The 24,864-nt window shown below is 41.0% G+C and overlaps 1 protein-coding gene across 4 annotated transcripts in view; it reads left to right on the top strand.

The window, feature by feature from the left end:
* SMPD3 (sphingomyelin phosphodiesterase 3) overlaps positions 1-24,864 on the top strand; it is a 273,255-nt gene that overhangs the window by 184,214 nt on the left and 64,177 nt on the right. For all 4 annotated transcript variants that reach the window (XM_069085666.1, XM_069085664.1, XM_069085665.1 and 1 more), the window contains one exon: positions 6,784-6,852. The gene's annotated coding sequence lies outside the window, so the exon portion shown is untranslated. The remainder of the gene's footprint in view (positions 1-6,783; positions 6,853-24,864) is intronic.

The following is a 24,864-nucleotide window of genomic DNA, read 5'->3' on the forward strand; positions in this document are numbered from 1 at the left end:
AAGAACCCCTGCTCTAGAAGAAAATGAGTGGAAAGGATTAAGGTCACCCATCCACCCATTCCACCCACCCATCCATCCACCCACCCACCCATCCATCCATCCATCCATCCATAAGAGAAGTAGGGATTGTTTTATTTATTGTATTTGTATTCCCTTAGCAGAATGCCTGGCACAGAATAAAGGCTTAATAAATTTTGTGGATGGATGGGTGGATGGATGGATGGATGGATGGATGGATGGATGGATGGATGGATGGATGGATGGGTGGATGGGTGGATGGATGGATGGATGGATGGATGGATGGATGGATGGATGGATGGGTGGGTGGGTGGATGGATGGGTGGGTGGAATGGGTGGATGGGTGGATGGATGGATGGATGGATGGATGGATGGATGGATGGATGGATGGATGGATGGATGGATGGATGAACGAACGTGCAGCAAGACATAAAGGGGTCCATAACAGAAAATTAAGAACCCCTGCTCTAGAAGAAAATGAGTGGAAAGGATTAAGGTCACAGCACTGGGAGTAACTGACCAAATCAGAATTCACCTAGGCTCCTGATTTGGCGATCAGATGAGAGGCACCATGGAGTAATAGAAAAGCATTAAATTGGGAGTCAGAAGACCTGAACTCTCTACTCTTTTCTGCCTTGAGAAGGTCATTTACTCTTTGTGAGCTTTAGTTTCCTCCTCTGCAAAATGAAAAGGTTATACTAAATCATTATCTTGAAGGTTACTTTTCAGCTCAAAATCCTGTGATAAGCACCTGGGTATCCCATGTTTTGCCTTTCATCAAATTTTCCTTATTTCAAATGGAAAATCAAAATGAGAATAGATTATGCATTGCTTTCTTTGTGTGGCAGAAAGCCAGGTTAGGGCATTGTACTGTTTGGGAAGAATTGGGTTTTCTAAGCAAAGGGCTTAAGCACGGTTTTTTGAGAAATTTTACAATTTACTTTTTTCCCCCACAGCTGCCATCTGTTTCTGAAAGCAATAATATGTAACTAGCTGGCATGTCAGTTGATTAGAAACTGCTGCCAATTTAGATAGGATTGATGGATTGCTGATGCGTGGTGCTGTTCAGAAGTGCACCTCTCAGCCATTGCAAATTACAAGGGATGTCTCATCTTAGAGCATAAATTCCCTTAACCACCTACACACTCATTTGCACACAGACTTTTCTGTTAGTACAGAGACCATAAATGCAAGGTACCATGTGCCGCTTTCTTCCCTTGGAGTAAGGCTGTCCAAAATGCATTTGACTTTTGATTTTATTCTTTTATTCAAGAAATGCAAAAAAAGCCATTTGATTATTCCCAGTTAACCTTTCAACTAATTCTTAAAAGGGGGGGGACAGAAATTTAACTTCCTATTTTGATATCTCCTTTCATGTAACTTCAGAAGAAAAAGAATGTGTGGCCCATCCTGAGCAGAATGTTCTTTTTTTCTGAAAGATTGCTTTCCTCCCTCCTGAGCTCAGATTCCAAGACACTGACCTCCCTCTTCCCTCCCTTCTCCCACGGCTTCTAAAGTTGCTCTGAAACCTCTCTGAGCGGGGCACCCTGTGGACTGAGGAAGGGAAGAAGGAATAAAATGAAAAAAAAAAGAGATGTTGCTATAGATTTTCCATTTTATCATCCAGCCTCCTCTGTCTCAGATGTTTTCATAGTTTTCAGTTTTTTAAAAGGGATGGAGTGAAAGGAAGATAGCATTCTTCAGCTTCTCCAGAGAGCTCTCTCTCCCCCTAACAAGACCATTAGCACCAGCTGATGTGAATACAAACCATGGTGCTATAAAGCCACAGATCAAGGAAAGACTACTATGCCTCCAAATCACTTAATCTTTAGAAAGCATCTCCCAAGGGATGAAGACAGAATTGGGTGGATGTGTCTAGACCAGAAGGTACCCATTAAATTCCAAGCTCTTTGAGGACCAGGGTCATGAGTCACCTCAACTTTGTACCATCTCTACAACAGATAACTAATGTATGTTTATTATTGTTGTTTTGTGTCAACCAAACCACAAGAAGTTGTGGGAATATCAAAATGGTTCATCACATGTGTCAAGTTCAATCAAAACCATTTAAATGCCGACTATGAACCAGGTCCCCTATTAGGTAGTCCTTGAGAGATATTTTAAAAAAGGAAGACAGTGCTTATAAATGAATAGGGGAGAAAAGGCAGGTATATACCTATACAACAAATCCCTATACTACAAATTAAAATGTGGTAGGTGCATAAGGTTCACACAAGATACCATTTTCAACTAGAGGGAATGGAGAAGATTTCACCAATGAGGCAGATCCCTAGCGGAGCCTTGGAGGAAGGAAAGGCTTTCAAAAGGGGGAGGGAATGAGAAGACATTGTTACCCACCTCTTGGCAGAAAGGTGATAGACTCAAGTTGTAGAAAGACATACATTTTCTCAACTGGCTCTTGTATAGATTTGTTATGCTTGGTTGTTTGTTACAAGAGTGGGGGAAGGAGGTTAGAAGGAGTGGGATTAGCAATAGTGATGCAAAAAGAGATCCATTGAAACCTTTTTTTAGATGCACAGAAGAGAGCAGAAGGAAACACAGACAAGCAAGATAGTTTTGGAAGTACCATGGTGAATTTAAATGCTCTTTTAAAAAAGCAAGCTGCACATAACAGAGATTCACAGTTTCGTGTATAATCCTCTTATGTCCTACTTTGTATCTGGAAATACTCATGCTTGGGAAGGGGGTGTTAAGCTTAGAATAAAAAAATTAATTTTAAAAAATCAAAAGGAAGGCATCTGGGATGGAGGTGTGAACACGTGAACGGAGCACAAAGGTGGGAGAGGGAATTGGGAATAGTACGGAAATAGAGAATAGGGAGAGCAGATCAGGGAAGAACAAGCAGTTCAACATGTGAAAGGAAGCAGTGTTCAGTAAGACAGGACAGGCCTATCCAGTTCAATTCAATTCCACCGTGCTACATACTAAGGGTGGGCATCCTGGTAGCACAGTGGATAAAGCACTCACCCCCGGGGTAGGAAGACTCGTCTGACTGATTTCAAATCTGGCCTCAGACACTTCCTAGCTGTGTGACCCCTGAGCATGTCATTTAACCTTATTTGCCTCAGTTTCCTCATCTGTAAAATGGGCTAGAGAAGGAAATGGCAAACCACTCCAGTATCTTTGCTAAGAAAACCCCAAGTAGAGTCACTAACTTTTCTATTCCTTTTTAGCATATTCCTTTAGCCTTAGTAGATACATTCTCTCCAAATTGAAAACATGATAGAAAGTGAATGAAATGATCTCATGATAATTCTGTAAAATGGGCTGCCACAGGCTATTCAGGGGAACTGCCCTGTAGCCCCAGAAACCAGTCTGGGAGAAAAGGAAAGGAGACTTACAGATTTGGCTCATAATCACTGGTGCTTTAAGCAAAAGCAAAGCCATTCTCCTCTGGGCATCTGCAAGAAGGCAAGCTGAGGAAGCAATTTGTCTCATCTCTTATGTGTATCAGGAGACCAAAACAGTTGTACTGGGGTGGCTACTGCTGCCACCACATTTGGGGATTTTTTTCATGAGTAATTTATCTTTAAAATCTGATGGCTCTCCTGACTTGTTGTGTGGAAGATGGAGGGTTTAGGTCAAGTTAACTGGGCCACATCTTCTCTATGATCTTATAAAAGCCTATAGAGAAACAGAATTTCAGAAGTTGCAAGGCTTGCACCTACCAGCTGGTGCTGCCTGCTGATGAATGCTAGCAGCTGCTGCTAGGTCTCTGCATTCTCAAAGTAAAAGTAAATGTGCAGGCTGTGTCAGCGGCCAGGGAGGACAGATGGTGGTACCTGCAGGAGCTCTTGGCACAACGGTGAGCTGTACAGAACTGGTGGCCCAAGGGATGCCCTTTGATTTTAGGAGACAAGGTAGAAAGCAGAGGCCTGTTACAGCTGGCACAGGATCATGGGATTTAAAACTAGAAGGAGTGCTGGAGGCCATCTAGTCTAATCCACTCATTATCTGAATGAGGCCCAAAAAAAGTTAAATGATTTGTCCAAGGCCTCACAAGTAGTAAGTGGCAGGGCCAAGCTGCTTAATTTCATCCTTAACTGTTAGCTCTTTGGAGAGAGATGGTAAAGAAATGTGAAAATACAATTTGTTTAGTGAGTCACCTGAGTCTTTCTTCCTGAGGGCCAGCTAGATTCCACTCCATTTTAGAGAGTATCACTAGTACAAGGCCACCAGAACTTTGTCCCAGAATAGCTGCATTGTGAGAGAGTGATATTCCTCCTCTTTGAAGTGCAGGGGGTACCACCTAGGGGGAAAAGGTCCCACGTTAGCACATGAAGGTGAGAACCACCACCCAAAGACTCAAATGCCCCTCTTTTGGGGCTGTCTGCTCCCCACCACTGAACCAACACAATGCCACAGAACTGGAGCAAATTTCTTTGCTCATCTCCTGGGAATCCATTCCACATGAGACACTGAAGATTACAACAATGCTCACATGTCCTGGCCTCAGTCTCCCCCTCCTGTACAGTCAAGCCTCTACTAATTTATTCTATAGTATGCAAAGTACTAGCCATAAACTCCTGATCACAAAAAGGATTTTCTAATCATATTATCTGGAGTGGAAAGGGACTCTAAAGATAATCTACTTCAATCTCCTCATTTTATTGTTGAGGAAACAGTCTTTGAGAGTGGAAGCGACCTTTCCAAAATCACAGAGTGAGGATTTGAATACAGGTCTTCTGATTCCAAATCCTGTGCTTTGGTCAATATACCATGTTACTCCTCTTAATTCTAGTGCTTTCTCTCTTTTAATTATTTCCTATTTATTCCACATAGAGCTTGTTTGCATGTATTTGTTTCTATACTGTCTCCCTGTTACATTATAACCTCCTTGGGGGCAGGGACTGTCATTTGCCTCATTTTGTATCCCCAGCAGTTAGCCCAGTGCCTGGTATACAGTAGGTGCTTACTAAATGTTTATTGATTGACTGATTGTCCGCTGCATGCCCCATGGAAGTTGGCTTAGTGCTGATCCTCAGCTTTATTCTGCCTCCTCATTCCAGTTGGCCTCTTCTAATACCTGTATGCCACTCACATGGAAACAGCAGGATGCCCATTCTTTTCTCTAGGGAACTCCAGTGCTTTCTGCATTTCACACATACAAAAATGTACAACAAGCAAGGAGATTTAAAAGTAGCTGGGAAAGATGCTAACTTGTTTTGTTCACTTGAGAAAACAAGCATCACAATGCATGAACGGCAGGATGCATGAGGCAGCAGATTTTGTGCAAAGGACATTGGGTATGGAAGCAGGTGGCCAGGGTTTGAATCACACATTTGCCACTTCCTACCTGGGGAACCTTGGCCACCATTTCCACATCTTTAAAATGGGAGCACTAGTATTTATGCTTCCTACCTCACAGGGTTGTTGTGAGAAAGGTGTTTTGTAAACTTTGAAGCCCTATCAAAATGGACGTTATTGTTGCCTTTGTATTCGACCTTCGTCAAATCCTTACTAGAGTACTCCACTTCAGGCTTCCCCACGTGGCTTCCCTGGCTTCCTTCAGATCCCAGCTAAAAACCCACCTCCTACAGGAAGCTTTTCCCAATCCCTCCTCATGCCAGAGCCTTCCTTCTGTGAAGCGTTTCCAGTTTATCTCGTATATAGATTGGTTTGTACGTAGTTGTTCAATGTTTCTTCCTCATTAGATTGTGAGCTCCTTGAGAGCAGGGACTACCTTTTACTTCTCTTGTATCCTTAGAGCTGAGCACTGTGCCTAGTAAAAAATGTTTATTGACTGAATGAGTTTGGAACTTCCAGAAGAGTCACAACTGAATTTCACAAACCTATATTAGGTATCTATGATATGTGCTTCAGTGTTGATTAGAGTCAAAAAGTCAGACCTAGGCAGAAAGGTAAAGAATTTCGTATTATTTCACCCAAAGAAGAGATTATGAAGCAAGTGAAATATAAAACACTGACATTTCCCTTTTTCTAAGATTTAAGATAAAATCATAGAGCTTAAGTAAATATCAGTAATAAGACATAAAAGAAAGGAGGGGATACTTTGCATCAAATCCCAGGGAAAACACACATGTTCATTAACCAAGGAAAAGCAGGGTGGCTTTGAGGTGGTGCTGACTCTTCTACTTATTAAGCTGTGTCACTATGGCTAAGGCATTTAACCTCTTTGGGCCTCAGTTTCCTCATCTGTAAAATGGAGAGAACAGGACACAAAAAGTACCTCAACTGTGGGTTCCCTGAAGGATCGGCAAGCAAAAGGGGTCCTTAGAGAGGATCTAGTCCAACCCCCTCCTTGTAAAGATAAGGAAGTTGTGACTTACCCAAGGTCACCGAGGTAATAAGTAACAGAGTCTGTATTTGAACTCAGATGCTCTGACATCAAGAGCATCTAGGTAATGCTGGGCCTAGAGTAAGGAAGACTCATCTTCCTGAGTTCAAATCTGGCCTCAGACATTTACTAGCTGTATGACTGTGGACATGTCCCTTAACCCTGTTTGTCTCAGTTTCCTCATCTGTAAAAATGAACTGGAGACAGAAATGGCAAACCACTCTGCCAAAAAAAACCCTAAACAGTGTCATAAAGAGTCAAACACAGTTGAAATGACTGAATGACAACCTCTGACATCAAATCCCATACTTTTCCTACCACAATATATTGCCTCTACATCCAGGGGTGTTTGCAAGGAAAATGCAAGCTATTGGGCACTCCATAAATGCAAGCAATTGTTTTCCTGCCTGAAGGAGCTCATTCTGTCTGTGTTTTGTATCTTGCAGGATTCACATGGTGTAGCATCGAGCGGATCGTCACTTCTTTTAAGGAAGATTTCTGCATGACAATTTTCGGTATGTTTCAAAAGGTTTGGTTTCTCCTTGTTGAGATATTGTAATGCTTGACAATTAGTGAGAGAGAATGAAGCAGAGTGTGAGGGCTGGAAGACGGGGTCTGAGTTCACTGTGGAAAGCAGGTAGAAAGGAATTTCCTCCAGGTGTGCTCATCACTGCAAAGCAAGGAGCAGTATGTCTGGTCTTTGTCCTCACCACCCCAGAGAGGCATTCTTTGTGGGAAATGTCACAACACCTACACAGTGTAAATAATAAGAGGTAGCAGTTTAATAATAGCACTTTAAGGTTTGCTAAGTACTTTACAAATATTGTCCCATTTTTATCCTCACAACAACCCTGTGGGGTAGGTGCTACTATTATCCCCAGATGAGGAAACTGAGGCACAGAGAGCTTAAGTGATCTCCCCAGGGCCGTGTGGCTAATAAATGTCTAAAGCAGGATTTGAACTCAGAACTTCCTGACTTTCAAGTCCAATGCTCTATCTACTACCCCATATAGCTTAATTATTGGGACAAGGGGGTAGGAGAGAATGCAATTCTATTATATTTGGGTTATTGTCAGCTAGTGTGGATCTAGCCCAAGTGGGGAACTGGAGGCCACATGTGGCCCTCTAGGTCCTCAAGTGGAGTTCTTTGACTGAATCCAACCACTTTCCCACCCTTGATCTAGCCTAAGGGAGAATGGGTGTCAGGAATAGAATTTATTCCTTTCTCCCTAGGGTATCCTGTTCTCGGGAACCACCCTGTAACTGCTCTTCAAGTGAACTGTAGTAGCTATAAATCAAAGAGGAACACCTCAAATCCATCAAAGGATTCCACCCTCAATGATTGCCCTTATCCTTAGATAAAGGTAGTCTTTTTCTTGGGGAGCAGATCAGTTCCAATGAATTTAATTATTACCTCTATGCAGGTGACTTCCAGACAGATCTATCTAGCTCCAGTCTCTCTCCTGAGCTCATCCCTACATCAAGCTTATTGGACATTTGCAAATGGATATTCCATTGGCATTTGAAACAAAACCTGTCCAAAACAGACCTCACTGTCTTCCTGGTCTTTGCTATTTTTTTCAAGAGTGTCACTCTGCTTCTAGTCACCCAAGTTTGCTAGATTAGTCAACCTAGACTTTTCCCTCTTTCCCTCACCCCTTGTAAGCAATTAGTTACTAAATCTTATCAATTTGACCTCTACAACGTATCTTGCAGCTTGCATCTACCCCCTTCTCTCCACTCGTATGACGTGAGCTTAGTTCAGTCCTCATTTCTATATTTGTATTTACTATTCTGTGTGCATGTTGCGTTCTCTGCCCACCACCACAATGTAAGCTCTTTGAGGGCAACCATATTCCTTTTTTGCTTTTGTATCCTCAGCTACTAAAACAGTGCCTGGTACATAGTAGGCATTCAATAAATATTTGTTGACTTGAAGGGAAAAAAATTACGTGACCTGAGCAAATAATTCCTCTGAGTCTTACCTTTCTCACTGAGGAAATGTAGATCATAATGCCTGTGCTGAGAAATGGTGAAAATCAAATGAGTTACTGTATATCTGGTGCTATATGAATGTCAGTCACTATTATTCTGAACTGCTCTGGTCTCCAGAAGAGAGTCTGGTGACCACCATCCCCAGTCCCATTTTCTTGGTCATTAATAAAGAATGAACAAGGTAGTTGGGAGAAAATGCTTTGTGAATCTTAACATGACAAGTGATATATCAAGGACAGCTATTATTATTATCATTCTGAGTTCCCCCATCAACTGTCAGTCTTTAATATCTCCTGAAGGGATCTTCTTATTAACATTCTCCTAGTATGTAAAATAATGCTGATTTCCATACCCAGTAACTTTGGGTCATTTGGAAAACAAACTTAGCCTGTGTCTTCATGGAGCAGACCTTCTGAAATGCACAAACACCGTAGTAAGTTGTCCTCTTGCCAAGAAATAAATCCATTTCTGATCTGAATAATAATAGTGGTAGTAGTGATAGTAGCTAGCATTTGAGGTTTGCAAATTATTTTACAAATATTATCTTATTTTATCCTCACAACAATGCTGAAAGGTAGATTTTTATTCCCATTTACAAATGGAAATTGAGGCAGAGGAAGGTTAAGTGACTTGCCCAGAGTCATAGAGTCAGTATATATCAGAGATAGAATCCTTCTGACTTCAAGACTTGCTCCATCCACCTCACCAAACTGCCTCTTATGTGGTACATAGAAACAGCATAATCTAATTAAAGAGCACTGAAGCCAAGAGGTCCAAGTTGAAACACTGGCTCTGCTACTTACAATATGGCAGACAGGTAATAAGTATTTATTAAGTGCTTACTATGTCCCAGGCAATGGTCTAAGCCCTGGAAATGTTGAGATACAAATGAAAGCAAAAAGAAAGTTAAGTCCCTACCCTCAAGGATTTGACATTATAATGGGGAAAGACAACACATAAAAGGAGTGTGAATGGGTGGGGGAAGGAAGAAATGTGCCTACCAGGGAGTGTGATGGTGAAATCTGGAAAAATCAGAGCATTGCCAGCTCTAAATCCCATGTTACTAAGTAGGCACCTAGGCTCAAAGGCTAGAAGAAGTCTTAAAGATCGCCTAACTCTATCCTCTCATTTTACAGAAAGGGAAACTGGGACCCAAGAAGTTAAGTGAATTACCTAAGGTCAAACATCTATGAAGTGACATAACTAATACTAGAATCTAGGTCAGCTCTAAATCTGCTGCTACATTGCCTGCAAGAATTGTTTTTCCTCTTAAAACAATTTCCTCTGTGCAAGCCATGGAAAGACTAGAGAGCTAGTGAGTCCTAAGAGTCAGAGGATTTTCTACTCTTTGCCCTGGGGAAGTCATTTTCCTGTTTTTGCCTCATTTGTATGACATTCAGTTATACCAAGAGTGGTGAACATGTATACAGATGACTCCTATTTGTATAATAAATTCTAGACTTCCTATGTATTGCTTGAGGGAAAGAAAATGAAGAAAGGTAACAGCCCTCTTTTAGATACATCTACCTCTCTAGGTGGAGATTTGGGAATGATTGTCCAAGGCTACTAGATCAATATCCATTGAAGGAAGAAAGACTAACTGGAGTGACCTTTCAGAGAGCAAGCTGAGCCTACCCAGCCTCTCTGTTCCTTTTCTCCTAATTGTTCTGAGCCTTACCAAACTATTTCTGTAGAAAAGATTTGGAGTGGGTGGTACCGAAGCTCAACTTCTTGAACACTTTTGCAGGATCAGAACAGAAGATTTAGGATTGGGATAAATTATTAGCATAATTTAACTTCCTGCCATCTCCCAGGGGAGTCATAGTAGTGACAAGGAGGGGAAACACAAGGAAATTGAGGACAGTAGCAGATAATGATGGATTCAAAGGCTGGGAAGTTTCCTAGAGAAGCTGATTCCTCTCCTAATAAGGAAGAATAAGGAAGGCTGCCAGAGATGGAGGTAGGGATCAGTGAAGCAAAAAAAAAGGATAAATTGTCAACTAGGAGTTGAGAAAAAGGAAAAAAGGTGGAAAATGGGATAGAGATGGAAAGTGGCAGAACCTAATCCGAAGAATCCTAACTTCCTTAGTATGCAGGGCATGGACGTAGAGCCTGGTTGGCTTCTAATAATCCATGCCAAGTCTATGGTGATTGGGATGCCCTGTGCTACAGATAGAGCCTGCTCTTTCATCCAGGGATGAAGCTAATAGGAAACCTGGAGATAGCATCCTTCCATGGTCAGTAGCTTAGCACTAGCTTCTATCAATCATACCCATGCAGTCTGCAGAATAACTACTCAAGATAAGTAGAACACACATTACATTGTGAGTCACAATATCTCAATTCACCTCTACCATTCATTCAGTCAATAAACATTTATTAAGTGCCTACCATGTGCTAGCTATGGCAAATCATTTATTCTATTGGGGCCTCAGTTTCCTCACTTGTAAAAATGAGGCACCTGATCCATATCTTAAGAACCTTAAGGTTCTTTTTCTTTTGTTGAGGAATCAATGGAGTTCCCATGCTGATGATTCCATCAGAAGGAGCTAAGAAACAGTGGGTCTCTTTTTAAAAGACCTTTACTTTGACCCTGGAGTAGTGAGTTACCTTTCTCTGTTGACCCTGAGGATTCTGTCTTTGGGCCTACTGAAAAAACCTGCACCCAGTTCCTAACCACCACCCAAGGCAAAAGGCCAGTCCCTGAAGGGAGTCCATTTGAATACAGCCCTTCTGGCCTGTGAGGAATAAACTCCTTCTTCAGATAAGCTTGTATTAGAGGACAATGCTGCTGTCCCTGGTACTGATCCAGAGTGACACATGTTAGGAGAGAAAAGCCTTGGAATGAAAATCAGGACAGCTGCCTTCTCTTTCTTTAGCTCCCATGCTGATGCTCTAGAATCAGGCCTTTGGAAGGTCACATTTCACCAGTAAATGAGTGTACTCTTCCCCCACTGGACTGGTGTTAGAAATGGTGATGTTAAAACATCCCAAATTCTACACTAGGGGTTTTAACTTGGAATTCACAAAACAGATTTCAGGGGATCTGGGAACTTGGAGGGGGGGGCAGGGAATTACATATTTATCTCAATATAATTGATTTCTTTTATAATCCTATATATTTTATTTTATGCATTCAGTAGTGTAATTCTAAAAAGGGGTCCATAGTCTTCCTTCACCTAAAATATCCATGATATAAAAAAAGACTAAGAATCCTTGGTCTAGATGATGGGAGAAATAATAATAATAACTGCCCTTTTCTATATTGCTTGAAGATTTAAAAAGCACTTTGTACATATTATCTCCTTTAATTCCCACAATGACCCTGTGAGGTCGTATTTATAGTATCTCCATTTTACAAGTGGGGAAACTAAAGATCCAAGAGCTTAAATGACTCGTGGTGAGTGAAGGTCTTGTGTGCTTGTAGTAAAATTCAAAACCAAGTCTTCCTGACATATAAATATTCATTCAGAAAACAACTTTAGTCATTCCAATCACAGCATTGTAAATTAGTGCATGTATCCAAAAGAACTGTTGTCTTGGACATAGGGGACAGCTAAAGGGAAGCTGTGCATAGCTGATCTTTTGCTCCAGGAACTACAGGAGTAGAAGGACATTTATTGAAGCAATGAGCATCTCTTCTCAAATCGGTAGTGAAGCATCAAAGCAGCAGTGTGGGCATGTGTTTGAAGTGTCAGCCAGTAGTTTTAATCCCAGCAAAGTACTGTGTGGGAGTCATGGAGATGTCAGCCATGTGCAAGAGAAGCCTTGAAAATTATTTTCAAAACTCAGAATACTGGCTCCACCCACCTTTGCTAATGCCATCCCTTCACCTATCCTTTTATGTATCTAACCCCCAGCACTGTCCCCCATATCACTTGACTATCAGAATGCAAGCACTGACCTACAAAAAAACAATGAAAATTTCCCCCAAACACAGTATCAGCACCCAGATTATGGACAGCAGTAGATCTCAGTTGGCAGATCAAGAAGTAGACTTGAGTCTAGCAGCTGGAGACAGTTCTGAAGATAAAGGTAGGTCCTGGAAGATAGTATTAAAGGTAGAATTATGGAGTCAGAGACCAGGTGAGCATCCAGAATTAGAATGAGTTCAGTTTCCAATAAGGTCAGAGTGAGGCTATGAGGCAGAAGCCAATGGCTTGCCCACACTCACAGGTAGTACAGAGTCAGTTTATTAATCCATAGCTCTCAACCCTAATCCCATCATTCCTCCCATGAGGTCATGCTTCTGGGTACGACAACATTGTCAACAACATAAGAATGGAAGTATAGACTGAAGAACAAGATCGAGCTGAAAACTAATGCAAGTAGTTTGTAGAGCTATCTACAAATATTGATTGATGGCTGGAACAAGCAACCAGTCAGATTAGTTAGTCAGCTAGGACCTCGGAGGGCAGAAACACTGGAGGGTAGGTAGAGTAAGTCAAGAAATCAGAAAGTTCAAGATAATAGTCAGGAACCAGGAAATCCTAAGAAACCAAAGGAAAAAGATAAAGCAAGGAAGAAAATAAGACACCAGAACCAAGAAAGAATTTAAAACTTAAGGAATTTTGTCATTTGTTATAGCACAGGCAGCCTTTATTTTTTTTAATGGGAGGTGAAATGTTTTTCAACTTTAAAAAATAAAATCAAGCCCAAACCCCCAAAGAGAAAGAAAGTAAGTGTTAGATTTCTCTAGGGAGAATCCCTTGAATACAAAGGCCAATTATTTTGCTTCACAGCACATCCTGCGGAATAGGAGGCAGGAGCAGGCTGTTGGGACAGCTGTGGGACTGAGAAAAAGAAGGATTTGTGCACTGTAATAAAGAAAAGCAGGAGCTGGAATGTGTAGAGAAGAAGAAAGCTTTCTAATGAGTGTCCTCCAGTGCCCGGTATTGGGAAGGTGAGGAGGAAGAGAGAGGACAGCAGCCCTGGCCCTCAGTGCTCACTTTGATTTTGTCTCCCTGCATCTGAACAGATGCAGACTGCTGAGGAAAACCTGGAAACTGCTTCCCAGCGCTTTTTCCTCCAGGTTAGCCCCTGCTTCTTGGTCACAGGCCTGACCAAGAGCAGAGAAACTCCAAAAGGATATTTCAAAAGCCAAATTTAAATGATTGTTTATTAAATACCTTTACTTAACTAGTTAGTTAATAAAAGTCACCCTGCTTTTAGCTAAATGAAATTTTTAAAGGTCATGGGTTTTTTTTAGCTCACTGTCTAAAAATGTACTTGAAGTGTTTTATCTCTGTGTGTTGGAGGGCTTTTTGGTCTTGTTTCGTTTTAATTAATTTTGGTTTTAATCAGGTTTAAACCTTTCAGTACTCTTGGGCAGATGGAACCTGCCAAAGCATACATGAAAATGGGCTAGTTCCTGTATGAAGGCCTTGAGACTTTTACCGTGTGTGTGTGTGTGTGTGTGTGTGTGTGTGTGTGTGTGGAAAAAGGACACTACTATTGTAACAGAGTGGGGCTTTTATGAAGGACATTTACTTCTGAAAGATATCATTGCAAATATACAAAGGTATTCCTTCAATATGTGGGACACAACTAATCCCCTGCCCCCAGGGCCATCTGAAATTCTGGCTCTAGAGTCACCATGGTTTGTGGGGATTACCTGTGGCCCCTGAAACTGAGATCAAACAGCACAGAACATAAACAAACACCCCCAGACCCATTTCTCCCAGCAGGGTAAAAGGAAATCCTTCCCTTCTGAGGGATTCAGTTGGGTGCAGCATCTAGGAGTAACCAGAAAGATGGCAGAAAGAGAGAGACCGGCTGAGTCTTACCAGTTTTAAAGGACTCAAGGGCCTCCATGCTAGGCAAACTGAGCATTCGCAAAGGCCAGGCTGTACTATATTTAAATCCCATTTATATTAACATATATAAAAAAGTATTTACCATAAAACTTACACACTAATTATTTGTAAGTATATATCATCTATTTAAGTATCAGTTAAATTTAAGGCACTGATTCATAAGAAAATGGAAAGTTTTTCAATGAAAATTCAGTTCAACAAAATATAGTAAGTGCGTGCTGCTTGTGAAATGCAGAACACTGTGTCAATGGCCTTACTGTGTATAGGATGGGGATGAGGGGAGAGAATAGAAGACCTATATAAGATATGGTCCTGCTTTTGTGGAATTTGCAACCTAGTAGATGACACATACCAAAATAATTCTAATACAAAATTACACATAGTAGAGGTGAAAAGCCAAGTGCTTCGTGAGGTCTGAGAGCATGGAAAAGTTCAGAGAAGACTTCCTAGGAGAAATCGTTGAGTTGGGCTTTGGAGGATTATAAGAATTCAATATGTGATGAGGGTTAATGGAGAAGTAAAAGTAAGAGTCATGCCATTCCAGGCACAAAGAACTACATGAGCAAAACCATAGAGGTAGTATAAAAAAAGAAAAAGATTCAACTTAACTGAGGCACATAATATATGGAAGAGAAAAGTATGGGATAAGGAAAGTTAGATGGCACCAAGACTGTAGAAGACCTTAAATGCCAGGTTATAGGGAGCCATTGTAGGATTTTGAGCAAAGGAATGACATAATTAGATCTAAGCGTAAAGAAGATTTTTTTTTTCTGGTAGCCATGTATAGAACAGGCTGGAAGGAAGAGACAACGGAGAGAGAAAGACCTGTCAAGAGACAATTTCAATAGTCCAGGCAAGTGGTAGCAATGGGGGCCCCTCATAGGCTGCTTATGGGAATAAAGAGGATGGGATAAGTACAAGAAACATTATAAAGATAGAACTGGTAACGAGACCAGGCAAGCAGAAATAAGAGAGAAGACTCATAAATAATGCCACAGTTCCAAAGGTGGGAACCTGGGTAAATTGTGGAGCATCCATGGAGGAACCTGTTCAGGGGTAAAGCAAGGCAGCGTCACACAGTGAAAAGGGAGCCACGTTTGGAGTTAGAGGTCATGGGTTCAGATGTCAGCTCTGACACTTACTTGTTAAAGATGTGTGATCTTTAACAAGTCCCTTAACCTGTGAAGGTGTGGTCTCTGAGGTCCATTCTGGCTCTAAATCTCCGATCTTACAATAATATCCATTTCAGAAGTACCAATGGGATATTTAGGTTGAGAGAGGAATGAAAAGGTCCCAAGCTACACACCTACTTGAGAATATTAGATTCTGGGGGTCCCAAGCCAGGGAACAATTTTTCCCCCTGCACTTATTCATTTAGCATCTGTGTGATGCCATTAAAAGCATCCAAATCCCTAATGAAATGGGGGAAGGATTCAATCTCCACATGTGACAATTTCCAATCTTGTTGAAACCTCCTTTGAAAACAAGACCTTTTGGTGGGGTCAACATTCTTGTATGGGAAGGAGGATTAGAAAATGTCTCGTGTTGGACTCTGTCCATTCAATTTTCCAAAAGCATTGGCTTTGGGATCCTACTTTGTTTTGGCAGTGAGGTACAGAACTCAGTGTTTAGTCTATACTGTCATACCTCATTGGCTACATCAGCCCCTAGCACTAGCACGAGCCTGGCAGGGCCTGACGGGTTCTGTCTGGGCTGCAGCAATACTGAGGTGGGTTAGGCCAATCAAGCCCATCTTTGGACATGGTTTTTAGATACCCTCCAATACAAAGCAAGAACAGTCCATGGATATTTTCTCTGCCAGCCACCACTGCCTCTAATCTCTCCCTGTAAATGGTGACACCAGTGAAGCCTTACCCCATTCACACCTCATTGGCTCCAACTATACACCCTTACTCACGTGGGACACTTTGGGTCCTACACATGTTTCTGTGGCATGAACAACCAAGAAAATACCTTATCCCTCCCATGGGGATGTCACTGGGCATAGGCCACAGCCCTGCCCTTTTCCTCTAGGAAGAACAGGGAAAACTTGGTAAGTCTCCTGCCAGTGAAAGATAGAAGGAAATCCTCTGCTGGGTTCATCAATTGCCAGCATTGAGAGGAAATTCAGAGCTCATCCAACAGGGGTTCTTAACCTTCTTTATGTTGTGGCTGCCTTTGGCAACAGTCTGGAAAAGCCTATAGACTCCTCAGAATCATGTGGTTAAATTCATAAAATAAAATGCAGAGGATTGAAAAACAGTTATCGTTCCAAAAGAAAAAGAAAAAAAAAAAGAAAAACAGTTATCGAAAGATTTTTTAAAAGGCAAGTTCAGAGATTTTAGGTGATCTAGCCCAACTCTCTCATTTTGCAAAAGGAGGAAACTGAGGGCCAGAGAGAAATGACTCGTCTAAAGTCTCATAGTTATCCAGTGGCCGAGGCAGGTCTTGGCCCTCTTCTGTCCCTATCCAATGCTCTGACTCCTACACACCCTGTTTTTCCCCTGGTTTGTGTGGTTGCCTCTTCACTGATGTATGCATTCCCACACTCTCCCCACAGTGACACTACTGTACTTTTTCTGCCTTTCAGACTCAGCATATGGTCAGGTGTTAATAAACACTTGATTTTTACATAGTCACATATAGCCAATCAGCCTGGTGATAAGACTCTAGCTTCCAGAGTAAGTTCAAAGGTTGGGGTCATGTCCAAGATTACTGGTTCTACCAGAGCCCAAAAGACTTGGGTTAGTCTTCTCCCTTCATCCCTTGTTCAGAGGGTTTGGATAGGGCTCAAGGCTTTAAGGTCTCTACCAAACTGGGCCCAAACTAGGCTTCTGAGGACACCTCCCCAGATGACATAATTGACCCAAACTCTGGGAGCTTGGGCAAGGTGACAAAAGGGCCAGTGGAGGCCAGACTGGTGCTCAGGTTCAACCATGCTTTTATGGTAACCAACTCCAGAATATCTAAGGATTTCCTGAAAATCTAATTCTTATTGGCCCTGTGCCAGCAGACTGCCTAAGGATTCTCATCTGTATTCTCTTCCCAATTGATAAGATTTTAATGGTTCGCTGAAAATATTACACCATTAAATCCAATACATACAAGACCAAGAGAGGACTTTGTTAAAACACACACATCTTCCTTGGTAGGCAATATGCCAGGCACCAGTGATGACCAAAAAAAAAAAAAAATGGATCTTCTCTCTGTAGACATAACCTAAGGTGCTATAGCACTCTAACCTATGCTCGGAGGGAGAATGAAAGGGAGAAGAGCAGGAACTCTAACATTCCATGTGATTCACCTTTGCCTTTTTCCTTTAAGCATCAAAATCCAATTCAAGGAAGCAATTTATGGACCAGTCTGAGTCATGTAAATGATTAGAACAGAGGCTAATGTTTATTCCTAATAATCTCAGGATCCATGTACATGGAAAGTCCTGCTATTTAACTATATTTCATTAAAATATGAATCAAGGTTATCTGTGCATAATTCATTTCTGGGAAATAATCGTTGCTCCATTATGCATTGATTATTCTCACTGAATGATTGCCAGGGCATGGGTAATTGCTACCTAATTTTCTAGAAATCTTAATCTTCTGGGCTTTTCTTTCTGGACCTATTAAAGAGGTGAATTCCTTTTGGATTTAAGTCCCTCCTATCAACTAGAGTTTGACAGGTTAGATTTCTCTTCAAAATCTGTCTCCCAGTCTCAAAGAAAATAGAATTTCAGAGTAGAAGAGGCTTTAAAAGTTATCTAATGCAATGCAATATCTTAGGAAAGTAGTCTTCCATCTTCTATTTTGAAATTTTATTCATTTTTTAAATTAACATTGATTTTCTCTGCTTCCCACCTCCCCCTACCATGGAGGGAGGGAGAAAAGAAGGGAGGGAGGAAGGAAGGGAGGGAGAGAGGGAAGGAAGGAAGGAAGGAAGGAAGGAAGGAAGGAAGGAAGGAAGGAAGGAAGGAAGGAAGGAAGGAAGGAAGGAAGGAAGGAAGGAAGGAAGGAAAGAAGGAAGGAGGGAAGGAAGGAAGAAAGGAAAACCCCTATAACAAATAGACACAGTCAAGCAAAGCAAATACCTGCACTGGGCATTTCTAAAACTATATGTCTCATTCTCTACTTTCTCTTTGAATATTCCAGTAATAGGAAGTCATTGCTTTCTAGTTCTGTCCTATTTTCAAATAATTCTAATTTCTCAAAAATTTTTCTTGTATTGAGTCAAACTCTACCTCCCTATAATTTCTGCCCATTGGTCTGAATTCTACTCCTTGGAGCTACACCACATGAATTTCTTCCATCTTCTATAGGACAGCTCTTCAAGTAGTTGGAGAGAACAATTACGTCCACTCTGTTGCCAAAAATGATTGCAGAGAATTTGTGCAGCAAAAATATAAATAGTGAAATAATGATAACTACAATAGCTAACATTTCTATAGCACCTACTATGTGCCAGTACACTTTTCTAAGCACTTTACAAATATTATTTCATTTGATCCTCATGACAACCCTGAGAGGTCAGTGCTATTCTTATACCCATTTTACAGAGGAGAAACTGAGGCAAACAAGTTAAATGACTTGCCCAGGGTCACACAGGTAATATGTGTTTAAGACCAGATTTGAATTTAATTCTTCCTGCCTCCAAGTCAAGTGCTCTACCCACTGTGCCACTAATCAGTACAGAATATGCAACACAAAAAAAATGCCAGATATTACCTCAAAACAGCATTTTAAGAGAAAAAGATCTCTGAAACAGATTTGGACCTTACTGTGGTAAAAGGCAGCCTGATATAGAAGAGAGTATGTCAATCTTGGACTGAGGAAGATCCTGCCTTTTCCACATACAGTTGTGTGATCTTGGGCAAATCTAGGATCTTATGATCCTCTCAGTGCCTTCAAGCAACTGTTGGGGGTCAGTTACAGACAAATTGCCAATCAGTTTTGGTAGAGATTCTTTGACAAAGAGTTCCTTATATTTAGACCTTAAAAAAAAACCCTAGAGTTAAATGATACCCTCTTTGAAAATCAATGTTGGTGCAAAATCTGGAGTTACATCAAAGATAATAAATTTATATTGGATCAATGACATATGAATGGATAAATTAATATTCCAGCTGAGGATTTAATTAAATGAGAAATGTATTGAATTTGTAATAAAAGATCTGGATTGCGCCTATTGAAGAATTAGTTTGTGTAGCTCTGTGGAGAATGGGTAAATAATCCAAGCTTTCTTTGCCATTGTTCTCATACATAGTATAAGAAAGGCACCTGGGCAGCCTGACCCACCCACTGCAGGACATGTGGCCCTGCTCTTGTGGATGGAATCCAGCCTGGCCCCCAGAGCAGCCTCTGCAGGTTCACTCCTTTGGGGAGTGAAGCCAGGCAGATTCCAAGAGGGAGAGTCCTCCCCAGCTTCTTCATTACTGCTCAAGGACTGTGGAGATCAAGGTCATGGCTTGGCCACTGTTCCGTACAGCACAATAGCAAAGATAGATGAGTTAAAGCACAAATACGCACAGCTCAAATGCCATTACAACTAACTCACTCCTTGGGACTGCTCAAGTAACTTGATTATACTCAAATTTTATTACCTTGAAATAAATGAACCAAAGACTAGACCTGGAAACTGTTTCTATAGAGATCTCAGTCATAATATCTTTGTTGGAGGAGACTTTTGACCTGTACAGATCAGGGATGGCCAAACAGCATCTTAAGCCACATCTGGCTCTTTAACTCTTGAAGTAAAATGATAATAGTAACAATGATGATGATGATGATGATGATGATGATGATAATGGTAACTTAGTATGTATTGTGCCCTTTAAGATTTGCAGAATGCTTTACAAACATTATCTCATTTGATCCTTACAATAACCCTATGAGGCAGGTGGATTATTATCCATATTTTACACTGAGGCAGGCAGAATCTAAATGACTCACCCAGGGTCATACATCTAGTAAGTCTAAGGCCAGATCCAAACTCAGGTCTTCCTGACTCCAGGCCCAGCACACTCTCCATTGTGCCACCTAACTACTTATAATAAATTGGAACATGTTCCATGGCTGCCTGAATATGCAAATTTTTTAATGTTTCCAAATATAAGGAAAGAGGACATCCAGTCACTCTGGATGAGTATTCAGTACACAATAATGTAAAGCAAAGCAATATTGAAATATATTAGAACTCTGTTCAATGTAATGACTGTTTGCCTCAGTTTCCTCATCTATAAAACAAGCCGGAGAAAGACATGGCAAGCCACTCTTGTATCTCTGCCAAGGAAACTCCAAATAAGAGTAGAACATGACTCAACCACAGCAATAACAATGGAATTAATACTTGTGACTTCTGCATGGCTCCCTCCTCTCTAAAGAGAACGAGGTCCAGAATGAGACATATCAAGTCAGATGGCCTCTCTTGGGCTCCTCTAGATGTTTTTATTATGAGGGAGGGCTCTAATGGGGAAGGAGGAATCATTAGGAAGTTATAACTATATTTGGAGGTGAGGGTTAGCATCAATAAAACATTTTTAAGAATGTTGAGGTCTAGGTGAGGCTAGGTGGCACAGTGAATAGAGCAGTGTCCCTGGAGTCAGGAGGACCTGAGTTCAAATCCAGCCTCAGACACTTAACACACACACACACACACACACACACACACACACACACAAACTAGCCATGTGACCTTGGGCAAGTCACTTAACCCCAATTGCCCTCCAAAAGAAAAAAAAGAATGTTGAGGTCCAGTGGACAATAACTACTGCCAAACAAACACAAATAGAATTTCTAGTCATCTATTGCTGAATAAATTAATTTTAAAGGAGTGATTTTTTTTGAATCAAAGAAATAGTCTCTGTAAGATGGGTTCTACTACATAAAAATTAAAAGCAGAGGGACAGCCAGGTGGTACAGTGAATAGATCACCAGTCCTGGAGTCAGGAGGACCTGAGTTCAAAACCGGCCTCTCAGACATTTAACACATACTAGCCATGTGACCTTGGGCAAGTCATTTAACCCCAATTGCCCTGTCTTCCCCCCTGCAAAAAAAAATTAAAAACAGATGTAGCTGCTATCCCACAGCTTCCATTCATCTCTCTCTCTTTTTTCCTCCCTCTCTCTCTCTCCCCTCTTTTTCACTCTTTGGTTATCTTACTCTCTAATTCCTCTAACTCTTCCCTCTTCATCTCACTCTCTAACTCTTCTAATTCTCCCACTTTTCTTCCCATTTCCCCTCTCTCATTCTATTCTCCCACCTTGCCATCCTTCTTTCCTTCTCTGAACTTTTAAGAATCTGTTTTCCTGATATATAGGAGAGTGTCGTGTTCTTCCCAGTCCTGCCATGAGTTCCATGGTTCACGTTGAAGCCTCTCCAGTTAGGGAACAAGAGAAGGCACTGACCATGAAGGTCTCAAGCAGTTAAGAGCCAACAAGTCATTACAGATTTTCTGAACTAAAAGGTTCGGGGAGAAGGTGGGACCTAGAGTAGAAGGATCAGCACCAAGACCAAGAACAGCATCCTGAGGGATAAGCAAGGACAATACTGAAATAAACAGGGATAGGAGTTCAATAATAGTCATTCACATTTATACAGTGCTTTAATGTGTGCATCAAGGGGGCAACATGGCATAGTGGATACAGTCAGACTCAAAGCCAGTAAGACCTGGGTCCAAATCACTTAACTTCTCAGCTAAGACTCCATATTTCCTTTTCCAGTGTATCTCCATTTTATAGATGTGAAACTGAGGCAAATAGAGGTTAAGTGACTTGCTCAGAGCCACACAGCTAGTAAGTGTCTGAGGCTGGGTTTGAACTCAGATCTTCCTGACTCCAGGACCAGCACTCTATCCTCTATGCCCCTGTTCTCTGTAGCAATGGCTATCTCCACCTACATGCTCATGGGCACATCAGATTATCCCCCCCCCCAATTCCTTTCATTCTTTCAAACATCCAAATGACATAGTCATTTTCTCTCAAGTTTCCAGCCACTTCTCTCTGGGTCAGAATCAAGCCCAGAGAAATACTTTCCCCTTCTTGCTTCCTCCACCTTTTGAGCAATGAAATTGTCAGCAAGGCAGGGATTTATTTATCAAATCTTCTGCTTTAAACAATATGAAGCCTCTACCACATGCCCAGGTAATCAAAACCTGCCATCACCACTAGAGCTCACCTCTGGCCAGTTTTGTCATCTGTGTTAGGAAAGCATCATCCCAATCTTCCATCTGGCCAGGCCATCTGTAATGTACATCCTTGACCTATTTCTTTCTTTTGATCCAAACAAATGTTCTCACCAGTGTTTCTGCATCAATATTCACGGCTTTTGGTCCAAAAGTATGTAGAGCCTCATAACATACGATGCTACTCCCTTACTTTTATTTCTGTTTCTTCTGAATGAGATAAATGCTTCTATTACTATTCCATCCCACCAAGATTGTATCATTCTATAATGAAAAAAAAACACCATCTATGACCTGTGTTCTTCAGTATCCTATTCAGGATTTCAGTGAAAGATCTATTTAGATCTAAAAACCTTCCTTCAAAATATAGATCTCCTCTGGAGGATTAAGCCCATCTTCATTCATACTTGTCTTTGAATTCCTATCGTCAGATAACCAGATTTCTTTCTTCAAAGCTCTGATCTTTGGAAGCAGGGGAATCAGTTTTGATAGGGAGGAGTGGGTAGATTAGAGGAGAGGTAATTTTAAATAGAGCATTTCCTGGGAGGGCAAGCCTGGACAAAGTCATACAGGGAGCTTCAAGGACCAGGGGGCAGCATCAGGGTATAGAGAGGGGTTCAGAGAGGGAAATAGGAGGACCACAAAGACAGACTGTTGCTTTGACACCAGCCCAGTGCCACTGAAGTAGTATATGAAGCTTCTTTATGTGAAATTTTCCTTTAAAAATAAAAATGCGGGACCATAGTAATAATAATAGTATAATAATGGCGTTATCATATATACAACTATGTGTGTGTGTGTGTGTTTATATATATACAACTTACATAGCACTCTAAGGTGTGCAGAGTGCTTTACCAATATTATCTCATTTGGTCTCCACAGAAACCCTAGGAGGTAGGTGCTATCACTACACCCATTTTACACAAGAGGAAACCAAGGCAGACAAAGATTAAGTGACTTGCCCAGGTTACCCAGACATTAAGTGTCTGAGACTGGATTTGAACTTATTCCTTCTTTACTTCAAATCTAGTGCTCTATACACTGGTACCATCTAGCTGACAATGAGGGAGATTACAAGGGTGTGTCCATCAAAGGCATCCTTGGCCTGCTTTCCATGTCTGTCCTAAACTGGATGCCTAGAAACAAGCTGATAATCTCTGATCAGACTGTCACTTTTAATCCTTACACCTGATTTTGTTGTTGCTGTGGCAGTGGCTGGTGGTGGTTTTGTCCCTCCTTCTGTCGTTGCAAATATCTTAATTCATTTCCTAGAATGGCAGGATTGTGTAATTTTTCCAAATCTTTGCAAAGATATAATTTTTTAAAAAAAAAAGGCTTTGGGTGTTTTGCAATAAACACTGGCACTCTAGGACCCTGGCACTTCAGCACCTTACCAGGGTGCTGCATGGTGCACAGCTAACTCCTGGTTAGCACAAAGGTTATCATTTTGTAAAAAGACAGTAACTGGCTTCAATCCAATAGAAATATGCAATACAGAAAGAAAATTCAAATGATGAGACCACTGGCAGAGGGTGGGAATGCATTATTCACATTAATGAGGACCAGGCTATACTTCATATCTAGTATTCTTAAGGCCAAGTGCTTATTTGGAAACTCTTTCTAACACTGGTACGCATTAAAACTGGAGTTTAAAATCCTATTATATGATAAGTTATCTGTTGATTACCGAGATGAGCTAGCTGAAGGGGCCCATGGGAAAAATGTTTAAGCTTGTGTGTAGATAGAAAGACTAGAAGAGCGATTTTTATCAAACTAGGTTTCTTCTTTTCCCTGGAAAATTCAAACCTTTTTATTGGTGCAAGCTATACTAAACTTATTCTAAAAAGGAGTATGTTAGGAGGAGAAAAAGAAATAATCAGGATAGTTTATCATGCCTTGATCGATCACCAGCAAGTTGGTCACTAGGTAAATTATTAAGTCTCAGGGCATGGTAACTCATGAAACTGATTAAGAAGGGCCAAATGGCCCTTAATCCTGTGCAGCCCTCTTCCATTTCCAAGTGATGATAGTAGAGTGGCAAAAAAGAAAGCAAAAAGCTCTAAGAATTGCATCATTTTTAGAACCTCTACAAAGATTAATTTTTTGTTGTTGTTCAGTCATTTTCAGTTGTGTCTGACTCTGTGAACCCATTTGGGGTATTCTTGGCAAATATACTAGAGTGGTTTGCGTTTCCTTCTCTAGCTGTATTTTACAGATGAGGAAACTGAGGCAGACAGAGTAAAGTGACTTGCTCAGGGTCACACAGCTAGTAAGTATCTGAAGTTGGATTTGAACTCAGGTCTTCCTGACTCCAGGTACAGGCTTTATCCACTGCATCACCTAACTACCCCTAAAGATTAATTTAACTATTGCTATTCTAAATAGAAGGATTTTTGTTCAGTGACCAACATAGTTGTTATCTACTGAAAAAACTAAACACTTTAACATAGACATTTCTATATAAATGAAACTACAAGAGGCAAGGAACTTGCAGGTAAATGAAGGAAATCACAGGTTCTATTTGGAGAGACAAATAATGGAAT

Source organism: Petaurus breviceps, unplaced genomic scaffold (genome assembly GCF_028583685.1).
Source record: "Petaurus breviceps papuanus isolate PSGF00001 unplaced genomic scaffold, PetGlider_PUasm1.0 176, whole genome shotgun sequence".
NCBI lineage: Eukaryota > Metazoa > Chordata > Mammalia > Diprotodontia > Petauridae > Petaurus > Petaurus breviceps.